The sequence below is a fragment of the Grampus griseus genome, assembly GCF_964374135.1.
Source record: "Grampus griseus genome assembly, chromosome: X".
Taxonomy (NCBI): Eukaryota; Metazoa; Chordata; class Mammalia; order Artiodactyla; family Delphinidae; genus Grampus; species Grampus griseus.
Window position 1 is genome coordinate 115,260,260 of NC_138999.1, and position 12,961 is coordinate 115,273,220.

A 12,961-nucleotide genomic window follows, 5' to 3' on the forward strand; every position below is an offset into this window, starting at 1 on the left:
TCTACCACTTAGGTATGTGTGTTTGAGATTCCACATTAGAAATCAAAGCCTTTATTGTGAATCCCTGGGGATAATGCTTTAAATCATGGTTTCCCAAATTTGCCTGAAGAATTACCTGTAACTGTTGACTTAAAGAAAGACACACAATATAAGAGTTGTGAGTTTAAGTTTTATTTGGGGTCTTGCTGAGGACTATAGCCCAGGAGGCAGCCATTCAGCTAGCTCTGAGGAAACTGCTCCATAGAGGTAGGGGAGAAGCCAGTTTATCCACTTTCAGCTAGGAAATATGCACAGTCAAGCATACATTCTTGGTAAAAGATTATTGCTATTCACAAAGAACAGATACCTCAAGTCAATGATTTTAACTGTGCGTTCCTATGTATTAGAAGATGCAAGAATCTGGGGTCATTGAAATTCTTCCTGAGATATGCATCTAACTACCCATGGGGCCTGCTTGTCCAAAGCACAGAGTGCCTCCTCCTGTTTTTCATCCTGAATTCCACTCAGAGTACACTGTCCATCAGCAAATGCAGTGGGTTACAACTTAACCCTTGTAGAACTGGGTGGTGAGCAACGCTCTTTGTTCTTCTTTGTTCACAGAGCCCTTGTTAGAAACAGATTTCCATGATGTCCACAAAAGAAAGCCACGAATTCAGAACTATTCTGATATTCAGAGCTTGGACAATTTTCTAATCCCCTTTGCTATGCGCTTCAGGAAGTATCTTTTCTTCTAGTTCAGACCTCGCTGGGGCTTCAGCACATGTATGTCTGATTTGTGAGCCCAGCTGCATTAGCCTGTTCATTTTACAAAGCCTGCAACTTCATGAAGGTGTAGAAAACGAGCAGAGAATTTTAAGGAGAGTTGCCCATTTTCAGAGAGTAAATAGTCCCTGCTTTCATATATTATTTGTATCTAAAAAAAAAAAACAGATTTCCAGAACCTACCCAGACTTATTGAATAAAAATTTCCAGGTAAGATTCTGCTCCAACAATTCTAAAGTGTGGGCTTTTCTACACCACTGACCAACTGTCTGACACAGGCTGGGTGTCCTATAATTCAACTCCACTCTGGCACTGTCTACCCACAATTCAACTCCACTCTGACACTATCTAACTGGAGATAGTGTCATATCCCACAGGTTAAGGGCTCAGTCCCACAAGACTGCCCTCCACTTCAGATATCAATCACAAGTCCAGGTTATCACCTGTACTTCTGACCAATTGGCTGTAAATCAGGGGTCCCCGTGACCCCCTCCTTTGGGTTCAATCAATTTGCTAGAGCAGCTCACAGAACTCAGGACACCAGTTTCCTCACTAGATTACTGATTTATTACAAAGGATATTAAAGAATATGAACCAATGGCCAGATGAGGAGATACATAGGGCGAGGTCTTGAACAAAAGAGCTTCTGTCCTTGTGGAGTTTGGGGCCCGGCATGGTGGCACACGGAAGCATTCTGGTTCACCAACCTGAGGGCCCTCCAAACCCTGTCCTTTTGGGTTTTTACAGAGGCTTCATTACATAGGCATGATTGACTAAATTATTGGCCACTGGTGACTGATTCAACCTCCCGCCCCTCTCCCCTCTGGAGGTCCCCATCCTTAGGGGTTTTCCAGTAGTCACTGCATTAACATAAACTCAGATATGGTTGAAAGGGGTTTGTTATGAATATCCAGACACCTTTATTGCTCTCATCACTTTGGATATTTCAAGAGTTTTAGGAGCTCTGTGCCAGAAACGGGGAGGAAAACCAAATATATATTTCTTATTATAAATCACAATATCACACCAGGAGAAAAACAAGATCAACAGTATAATTAGGAATGATACCAGGTGATTGTAATCCTCAGAGAAACCTGGGAGACACTGCTCTTACCAGTTATTCACAGATCAGAATGAATTCATTTAGGATTCTTTCTGGGAAAGGCCTCTCAGATAAGGAGAAATCAAAACTGGAACAGATCCTGAGAGGAGGCTCCAGAAGGGCAGAAAAACTTCAGTTTGCGTCACAACTGTGCCCACAACTAGTAAAGCAAAACCTTCCCCTGGGTTTCCTTGTCCTTGCTCCAGGAGCCCAGAAACTGGCTTGAGGCTCTGTGGCTGGCAGCTAAGCTGATTTCCCAGTGGAAGCCAAAAACAGGAGCCGTTACTGTCTCCACCCAGTTGGTGATTTTCCAGGACTTTCTTAGTGCTCTGTGACCAAAACTCCCTTTAGACTGCTCTCTTCAGAGTTCCCCCATCTTCCCAAGCAGACCTCTTTCCCAGCAGTTAAACACGGTATTGTCACTGTTTTCCTGTTTGTCTCTCCGGTGGTGAGAGCTGGACTGGGTCTTAAACACCTTCGCACCCCCTGGGGTGTGGCACTGTGCCTGATGTATTGTCGGTGCTTCTGTTGTGCCGACCTATGAAATTGTTTAACGTCTGCTTCACCTGCTTGACTGGGAGCTCACCGAGGGGAGCCACAGTTCAACTCGGTATCCTCATGTCCTAGCCTGGAGACGTGCACAGGGTCATGGGTCAGCAAATGTTTGTTGAAGACCAAATGGTCTCCCTTTTGGTAGCGCCTACGTTAGCTACTTCAGGAGAGATGCAGGCTGCTAGGCACTGGCACTGGTAGTCTTGAGACTAGGATTCAGGGAGAGCCTATTGCTCATAGCCTTGATGTACGTGTGCTCCTTTTGACCTGAGCTGAGTTCGAGAAGGGCCTTTTGAAAAGAGTGGGGAATATGGCCTAGTTCTCCCAATACCTTGAGGCAAGCGCTGGGACTGGAAGGTGTGGCTAAAACAGGATTGAATACCAGCAAGGTTTCGGCTGCATTCTCATCTGCTGACCATCCAGACACGTGGCAAATCCAGGCACACAAAGGCATTAAAGGCCATACCGTTCACCCTAGATTGTTCAGCCATGTTCAGCTATATTGCATTGCTATTCCATTTTGGAAACCTTTGCCCAGAGCTCCTCTCCTGTTCTTGCCATAGCTCATTTTGGAAAAAATTAAGCAATAAAAATCACAATTGCAGGCATTTGGTAGCAGGGTAGAAAGAGAATTTTAACTGCCTAGAGTACTTTTTGCAAAAGTAGGGACTGACTTCATTGTCCCACTAACTAGCTGTATGAACTCAGGCCAATCCTTTCTTCAGCCTGGGCCTCAAAACTCACCCATTTGTACAATAAGGTGGCTGGACTAAAATGAGTGTGGCAGGCCTGGCCAGAAATCTTTGTTCAAGGTCCAGGAAATAGATTTTTCTCCTGCCCTGATTCCCCACCCAAACTTATAGAATCAACCACAGAAAAACTGTTCTGTATTTCTCCTCCCCTCCACCCCACACAACCCACATTATAAAAATAAAAGTTACTAAATTACTGATTAGTCAAGACCATTTATTGAATTACCTACTAGATGTCAATACTACGTACGAATGATTTTGTTTTATTCTTTAAATAGTAGGAGCATTTTCCATGCTCCAGGAGCATGAGATGGTCTCAGTGACACCAAGAGAAACCTATGACTTAGTGAGCCTGTGGGCAGAGCTAAGGATGGTTTGTACCTTCTGTTGTGGCAACCAGGCTACCTGTACTCTTTGCATCTATTGGGTTACAACAGTTGCACAAGACTCTCTATTCACTATGCCAGAAAAAATTGACCAAGATAAGGAGATGGTCTTAGGCATAGTATTAAGGGGAAAGAGGTACAAGTCAGGAATTCCTTTTGAAAATAGAAGGCAGCTGTGGAATGAGACATGTGATGCTGAGTACTTTACGAGAAGAAGCATGGAGTCATGAGCTATGGAAACTGGGGTAAGCTGCTTAACTTCTCTGAGGTCAGATGCATCAGCTATGAAGCCTTCTTTCAGATGATAGCCTGGATAGAGGAAATAATGCATGTTTGTAAAGAGCCTAGAACGTAGAAGGAAGGCACTCAGTACATGTTAGTTATTACTATGAAGAATCTGAGACCCGATAAAGAAAGAAAAGCCATGAGCCACTGAGACTGGTCAACTTAGTTATACAAATTCAAGGGGAGTCCATACTAATGATGGTGTAGCCCAGATACTGGCTTGGGGCATCCCCAATTCCAGCCCATGTCTCTGCACTCTTTAGAGGATTTCCATGCTTTTACATCCTCATACTTCAATGCCTCCATGCTCTCGGACACTTGTGCCTGCCATTTTGGCTGTCCTGTGTCCAACCCAGAGAGGCTTTGCCATTTCCTACAAGAAATCCAGATACTCAGCATTTTCTAAATTTGATAACTTGACTGAAAATGCTCAAGGTTGTCAGGGAGCTCCTACATCATGTCCTGGGGAGCTGACTGCTTTCTTGTCTACACCCTTTCACTCTGTTCCATCCCAAAGCCTGTACTCCCCGTGACCCAACCCTTAATGCTTAGCTCCTCGACTTGTCTCATAAATGGTAGAGTGATCTGGGATTCTCTACCTAGTAATCTGGTGGGCACTCAATGAAAATGTATTTATATTTAAAGCTTAAAACTGCACTAAAACTTTTGGGCCACCCTGTTGAGGGAACATGCCAAAGGGCGGCACTAAAATTTCATTAAGCATCCAAGATGTATAACTTGTCACACTCACCTACTTATCTACTCACTTCATGGGCAAACTTGGAAGGCAGACTGAACTAACACTGAAAACAATGTTAAGGTAAGCACGCACACCACAGCACATCTGAGAACATGTCATCATAGAAGTGCGGATGATTTCAATGACTGGGATGGATAAGCCGTGGCAGGGAGATCCTGCAGTAACACATACTTAAGATGTAGCTTGTATATAATTATACTTCACAACAGCCCATGTGATTTTGTACTTCAAAGTGACCAACCCTATAATCCAGTTTTAAGTATTTTCCAAACGTCCACTGCAGAAGACAGGTGTACCGTACTGCAGCGCAGTGGCTTAAGAGCATGGATAAAAAGCATTCCGATCCGGGTTAAAACCTCATCTTTGAGTGGCGGGCATGACAGCAAATTCGGGAGGGTTGCTCGAGGGTTCAAGTCGTCATTGCTGGGGTTGTTCTATTGCGCCAGTGGGGCGTGCTGAGTGCTCTGGGAAAGCCAGGAGCGGACCTCTGCGAGGGCTGCGGCCGTCCACTGCGCTCTCTCTTCAGTTTTGTGAATGTATCAAGTTGCTTTTCAGCCAACATGAGTGGTTATCTAAAGAAGCCTATGACTTCATACATTCGATTTTCTAAAGAACAGCTACCCATATTTAAAGCTCAGAACCCAGATGCGAAAAATTCAGAACTAATTTTAAAAATTGCCGAGCTACGGAGGGAACATCCTGATTCAGAGGAAAAGATATACAAAGATGTTTACAGGGCAGAATGGCAGGCATACAAAGAAGAGATAAACAGAATTCAAGAACAACTACCTCCAAGTCAAATGGTATCTTTGGAAAAAGAAATCATGCAGAAACGTTTAAAAAAGAAAACGTTAATAAAAAAGAGAGAGTGAACAACGCTTGGAAAACCGAAAAGACCTCGCTCAACTTATAACATTTTTATAGCTGAACGCTTTCAGGAAGCTAAGGATGGTACATCACAAGTAAAGCTGAAAACTGGAAAAATCTCTCTAGTTCTCAAAAGCAAGTATATACCCAGCTTGCTAAAGATGAAAAAGTTCGTTATTGTAACGAAATGAAATCTTAAGAACAAGTTGTTGAAGTTGGAAGAGATGATCTTATACGATGCTCAATGAAATACCCAGCAAAAAATGACCCTGAGAAGTATTAAAATAGAAGACTGAGTTACGTTTGTAATGGGTAGACACAAGAAACCAATTAGGTCTCAATACCCAAAGCTGTTGTAAAATTAGAATAGATAAAGTTGGTAAACGTTTATATTTAATTCCTTTTCTGTAGCCCATGGACTTCTGCCAGCCAATTCAATACATTTTGTATTGGTGTCTTGCTTTGGAAAACCCAAACTGATAAGAGTTCATGCGGAATTTATTTTGTGTTTAGGAACTACTGAGCATCAAAATAATCCATGAAATGTAGCAGTGAATCATTTTACCTTTGATAGAGGTAAATCAGACTGTGAAGTTTTTTATACTCTATGACTATGGAAAGAATATTCTTGTTTCCTTATATTATGGAGCCAGGAGTTTCCTATTCAAAAGTGTCTCAAAGTTTGTAGAAGCCATAGTGTTCTATGATATAATTGTGCATCTTTAAAAGAGCATCCAGAACTCATGTTGGTAAATTCCAAATCCTGGGTATAATTCATATTGTAGTCAGAGTTGATGGTTGTACATGCAAGGGACTTCTGGTGTCAGCTGAAACTTTTATAAAAGGGATAGAGAGATTTATAAACCTTTTCCCCATTATCTTTTTTCCTAAATTAAAAACTAAAAAATTATGTACCAAATCTATGCATATTGTTTTATATTGCATAGAATAAAAATTTAAGTGTTTCCTAATTATGTTTTAAGGTGAAACATTCATTTTACAGGTTTCTGGGGTTGTTTTTTGGTTTGTTTTTTAAAGTAGGAATTTGTATTCTGAATTATTTTTTCTCTCATGTGAGTATATTTATCTAGAAAGTGGAGAACTTATTTGGTATAAGTTTTAAACTGAGAGATCTAAAAAACATAAGTCTCCTAAGTCTCTAGACTTGGAACCTGTAGTTTTTAAACATTTTGCATAACATATAAAAGCCTATATAAGGGACAGCCAGCTCTGGCCTGTTGGCCAAATCCAGCCCACTGCCTGCTTTTCATGGCCTTGCGAGCTAAGAATTGTGTTTACAATTTTAAATGGTTAAAAAAAAGAATATTTCAAGACACATGAAAATTAATATGAAATTCAGTGTCCATAAGTAAAGTTTTATTGGAACACAGCCATACTCATTGTTTATGGCTGCTTTTGTGCAACAGTGACAGAGTTGACTAGTTGCTACAGAGAGGCATAGCCTGCAAAGACTGACCCCTATACCGTGGAATGAGACGATCTTATTTGCTATGGCTCAGTAAAATAAACCTTAAGAATTTGCCAGTTAGCATATAAACCTTACCATCTTTTAGCAGCTGTTTATCCTCTTAGGAGAGTCAAGCAAAGTTTTCAAAATCCACACCAGCTTTTTGAGCAAAATATTCAACTGTCATCATCAGTTCACAGGAATAGGATAACTCAAACTTTATATTTACTTTATATTATACAAAATATTATGCCAAAAAACTGTGTATTCTACATCTCCAGAAACAAATGAAGATTTTTGTAGTTTGTGGGTAGAAAATAAATAAAAAGTCACGAAAAAAATGACTTGTTACATACCAAACTTGGCAAAGGTAGGGACTGTAGAGAAAAATATAGCTTAAGAGGAAGCCTAAGATTTAAATATATGAAGTTGAGTTTATTCAAACAACTTTCCTCTGTGGATAGGAATACAGGACAAAGTCTACCATTAGGTAAATAGGCACCATGAGGCTAGAGTATTTTGGGGAGGAAGGGTTAGGGAAGAAAAGGACGTGTGCTAGTGTCTATCACAAGCTTTTCTCAATTAGGTTTCCAGGAGAGAATTAAGCCCTAATTCCCTATGGCATCTAGAATGGTACTGATTTTGTATCATCCTCAGGAGAATGGAGAAAATAATCACTCAAATAATTTACTGTGTTCTGTGCTTCAGATGAGCCCAGTGAGCACATAGGAGTCAGTGTTTGTAATGAATAGGATAGAATGGGTGAGGTAGAGAAATGAGTTATGTAAACACCTGCAGGACAAGTGTAGTATAAAACACATCTTTGCAATTACTTTCTGAGCTCTTTTAGCATTTAAGTACCTATATCATTTTGTACCAAACACATTCAAATCTTATCTTCCCGAACACACTGGGAAGTTCAGTGTCTGGTAAGTTCTTAAATATTTACATCTTAATATAGGGAGCAAAAGTATGAAACAGTGAAAGGAGCTAGAGCAAAACCATTTTATGATAATATCATTTTATTTGTTTTTCTTTGTTTCTAAAAGTATGTCATTGTTAATACTTTAAATATTAAGATAATCTGATTTCACACCTTTCTTAATAAACTTCAGTACCTGTTGAAGACTGGCATGCCATATATCAAATGCCATCCAGTTTAACAATATACACAAATATTCTATTGTTATAAAGAATAAGAGCTTACATCAATAACCAGTGGCCAGTCATATAAAGCCTTACTTTTTAGACTTTTCTTAAACTGACCCAACAAAGTAATTGCTGTAAGAGCTAAAGAATAGTGCCAAGGGAAAGGATGCTGAGGAAATGAAAGCAGTGTTTATGCTGTCTGAGCAGTTGGTCATAAAGAGATGTTTATACTTTTGTTCATTAGAATACCAATATTAGATTTTTTGAAATAATTTTTTTTTTTTTTTTTTGCGGTACGCGGGCCTCTCACTGCTGTGGCCTCTGCCGTTGCGGAGCGCAGGCTCAGCGGCCATGGCTCACGGGCCCAGCCGCTCCGCGGCATGTGGGATCTTCCCAGACCGGGGCACGAACCCGTGTCCCCTGCATCGGCAGGCGGACTCTCAACCACTGCGCCACCAGGGAAGCCCTTTTTGAAATAATTTGATGACAGGGGTTGGTGTGTAATTATTTTACTTTCTGATGTTTAAGGGATATTATGTGCAAATTCAGCCTACTGTAATCATGTAATTTTGCTATTGCTTTTGGCGAACCCCTTTTTTGGTAATGCCACTTTATTTTTACAGGGCATATGCTTTTTTAAATAGTTGGCTATGAATGTGTATATTTAAATTTCTGAATTAAAATGATATTACTACAAATGGAAAAAAACACCTCATCTTTGACACTTACCAGCTGTATGTGACCCTGGGCAAGTTTGTCTCTTTTAGTTTCAGTTTTCTTATCTGTAAAATGGAGTGATTATATAAACGTTGAGGTTCTCAACATAACTATACAAAATGCATTTTTAATGTTAACATTTGGAGTAAAATCAGAGTCTAGATATATATTTGGAATCAGTAACTTTACTAAATAAGTGAAATACAACATTTAAAACACCCAAACTCCATGTTTAAGAAGCCAATTCTAGTTTAATCTGGTTATACACACCCAAACAAGTTCCTAGTATTTGAAGCAAACCCCCCAAAATAAAACTGAGCATAAGAGATGTATAAGAGATGATGGGATGGAGAAAATAAAGAAGGAGTGACAGAAGAAACTGGAGGGGGGAATAATGGGCGGGGTTCAGGAGGAGAGATTGGGATCTAGGTCTCCGTTGATAATGATGGTGGTGGTAGTGGTGGTGGTGGTGTATGTTTGTGTGTTGGTTGAGTAGGAGTCATAGAAGTTTTGAAAAGGGTGGAGAAAGCATGAAATTGTCATTGCAGAAAGTGGGAGAGCAAGCAGACCAGAGAAACAACATAGTCTTGCAGCCATTGTTGATCTCATCTACACCCCTTGCTTCTACCATTTATATGTTGCTGGTTCCCAGATCTGTACCTCCAGCCCATGCACTTCCTCTAACCTCCAGGCCCACATATCTCACTGACCACTGGATAACTCCACTTGGGAATCACACAGGGCATGTCTCTCACTGCATCCAAAATCAAACTCGTGATCTTCCTTCCCAAACCAGGTCCTCTTTTAGTCTTCCTTATCTATCATCCATCTTGCCTAGGAGTCATCCTTGTTTTGTCCATTTTCCTCACCTTCTACATTCAATCACCAAATGCTATTGATTCAATTTCCTTAGCATACCTTCAGTCTAGCCACATGATCCCAGCCCCCTACTCACCACTTTAGTTCAGGCCAGTATGACCTTGTATCCGGACTATTGCCAAATCCTCCTACCTGCCTCCCCCACCCTTTATTTTATTTTCCATAAACAGAGTGATCTTTTTCAAAAGCAAATACCATGTCACACTTCTGTTAAAAACCCTTCAAGAGCTTTTCACTGCCCCCAGGCTAAAGAACAAAACTTTTAGCTCTCCCGCTTTCCTTTCATCCCGACTCCCACCTTCTGTCACACAGTTCATATTCCCAATCCCCTTATCCTGCCCCACTTCTTTTTCCGATAGCACTTACCACCTCTTACAGTCGATATACTTTATTATGACTATTGTTTATTCTCAGTTTCCCCCCTCTAGAATGAGACCCCCTCCACGAGACCGTGCATCTTTGTTTTGTGCACAGCTATATCTGTTATGGGCTGAACTGTGTCCTCCCTAAAATCCATATGTTGAAATCCTAACCCCCAGTACCACAGATCGTGGCTGTATTTGGAGGGAGGACCTTTAAAGAGCTAATTAAGGTAAAATGAAGTCAGGTGGGTGGACCCTAATCCAATATGACTGGTGTCCTCAAAGAGCAGGAAATTAGGACACAGACACATACAGAGGGAAGGTGATGTGAAGACACAGGGAGAAGAGGGCCATCTACAAGCCAAGGAGTGAGGCCTCAGAAGAAATTAACCCTGCTGATGCCTTGACTTCCAACTTCCAGCCCCCAGAACTGTAAGAAATTAAATTTCTGTTGTTTAAGCCCCCCACCCCGAGTCGGTGGTGCTTTGCTATCACAGCGCTAGTGAACTGAAATAATCCCAGTCACCTAGAACAGCTCCTGGCACACAGCAAATATTTGCTGAAAGAACAGATGAATGTGAGGCCCAGCATGATCTGGCCTCTGCTGCCCTCTCTGACCTCGTCTCCTGCCCCTTTCCCCTTGGATCTCTCAACTCCTTCCAAGCAGGACTTTTCTGAACTCCTCAAACATGCCATACCCTTCCCCCTCAGAAACTCTGCGCACTGTTCTCTCTACCTGGAGTTCTCTCTTCCCCAGCCCCCATGTCAACACTACAATTTCACACTATTCATTCTTCAGTTCTCAAATTAAGTTTTAAAAAATAGTTTTCATATAGATTAACTGAAGTAGAATGGATATACAACAAACTACACATATTTAAAATGTACAATTTGATAAGTTTTGACATATGTGTACACCCATGAAATCATCACCAGTCAAGATAATATAGAGATATACAGATACATAGATATATAGATATATCACGCCCCCCAAAGTTTTCTCATGGCCCTTGTTTAACCCCTGCCTCCCCGCCTTAGCCTGCTCTTCAGTCAACCACTGATCTGCTTTTAGTCACTACAGATTCGTTTGCATTTTTGGCACTTTATTGAGGTATGATTGACACACGAAAAGCTGTACACATAGGGCTTCCCTGGTGGCGCAGTGGTTGAGGGTCCGCCTGCCGATGCAGGGGACACGGGTTCGTGCCCCGGTCCAGGAAGATCCCACATGCCGCGGAGCGGCTGGGCCCGTGAGCCATGGCCGCTGAGCCTGCGCGTCCGGAGCCTGTTCTCCGCAACGGGAGAGGCCACAACAGTGAGAGGCCTGCGTACCGCAAAAAAAAAAAAAAAAAAAAGCTGTACACATTTAATGTCTAGAGTTTGCATGTTTAGAGTTTTATATAAATGGAATCATTTAGTATGTCCTTTTAATTTTGGTCCGGCTTTTTTGACTCGGCATAATTATCTTGATATTCATCTGCATTGTTATGTGTATCAAAGGTTCATTCCCTTTTATTACTGAGTAGCATTCCGTTGTATGTATATACCACAGTTTGCTTAGCCATTCAGCAGCTGATGGCCATTTGTGATGTTTATAGTTTGCAGCTATTACAAATAAAGCTGCTATGAGCATTTGTATACAGTCAGCTTTATTCCTATTTTTTTCTTAGGGAAATGTTTTCCATCTCCCGGATTAAGTTAGGTCCTTCTGTTCTGCTCTCTCATCCATTCATTTCCTCTTTCTCTGTAAGTGTGTATTTGCTTAGGAGGAATGTTGTGTTAGTTTGGAAGAATGATTTTGATAAATCACTCAGGAGAGTGAGACCCACAGAGAGGCAAGAAGAACAAGAACTGATTTTTCTCTTGAGTGGGATGGGGATAAGGAGGGTGGAGAGAACAAAATCTTTGGATTCGTCTGTTATAATTTGACGCATACACGATTTTGTGACAATTTCAAGTGTATTAGGCTTTTTGTTTGAGAGATTGGTAAGAGACCATAAGATCAATTTTAAATTGATCTACATTTCTTTTAATAAAGAAAGGGTCTAGTGCTGTGATTTCTGCTTATTATGGGATCCTAGCATTTACACAATTTTCCTGTATCCTTTATCCAAATATCCACTAGCTAAGACCTTCTACTTGCCCCGTTATTCCTGTATTCTTCCCCCTTTTACAATTGCAATCTGCTCGTCTCAGAACTCTCTCTCTTGTTCGATGACTGGCTTCTGGATCTGATTCAGCAACTCAGGACCTAGCAACCCAATGGAGGTAAGAGACCCACCCAGAAGCCTGGCTCAAGTTCCAGGCATACAGAGCCCTGTTTCCAATCCTGCTGGTCCTAAAAATATACCAACCATTGGCAGGTGGCTAGGCTATTTTCAACCTTGGGGGCCTCAGGAATCAAAGGATTCATGCCAGGCCAGGAAGCAAAAAAGCAAGTCCTTATTGGTGGGCTTCAGATAAAAACAGCTGTCTTGTGGCACGGGTTCAACTCATTCTCAAATGTCTAACTGGCATTGCCAGTTGTTTCCCTTTTTAGGCTCAATCATATTTTCCATTTCCACTCTAAAACATGAACCTGGGACGGCACATGCAGGTATTGGGAGGATAGGGTGGGAGGCCAGAGAAATGTTTTTTTTTTCAACTTGCCCAACTCTGTGTTGTTCTCAAGTTACAGAGGAGTTTTGAAATAAGTTACAGAAGAGCTCTGAAGTTTCTCTACAGTTTCAGGCTTAAACATCACGCATGTCTAGAAAGTGAGTCATGGTGCCTGCTTCTGCTGGCAACATTAAAGTACTATTATTATCATCCCCATTTTATAGAGGAGGAAACCTGAGGTTAAATAACTTGCCCAACTAGAAACTGGCAAAGCCAGAGCCAGGATACAAACTCAGATCTGTTGGACTCCAAAGCTTATGCT

General features: G+C 41.3%; 1 pseudogene across 1 annotated transcript; it reads left to right on the forward strand.

Annotated features, from left to right (window-relative positions):
* Positions 1-5,159: 5,159 nt before the first annotated feature.
* Positions 5,160-5,665, forward strand: LOC309817627 (transcription factor A, mitochondrial-like; annotated as a pseudogene). Its single transcript has one exon. The product of its transcript is annotated as a transcription factor A, mitochondrial-like (transcript).
* Positions 5,666-12,961: the final 7,296 nt, after the last annotated feature.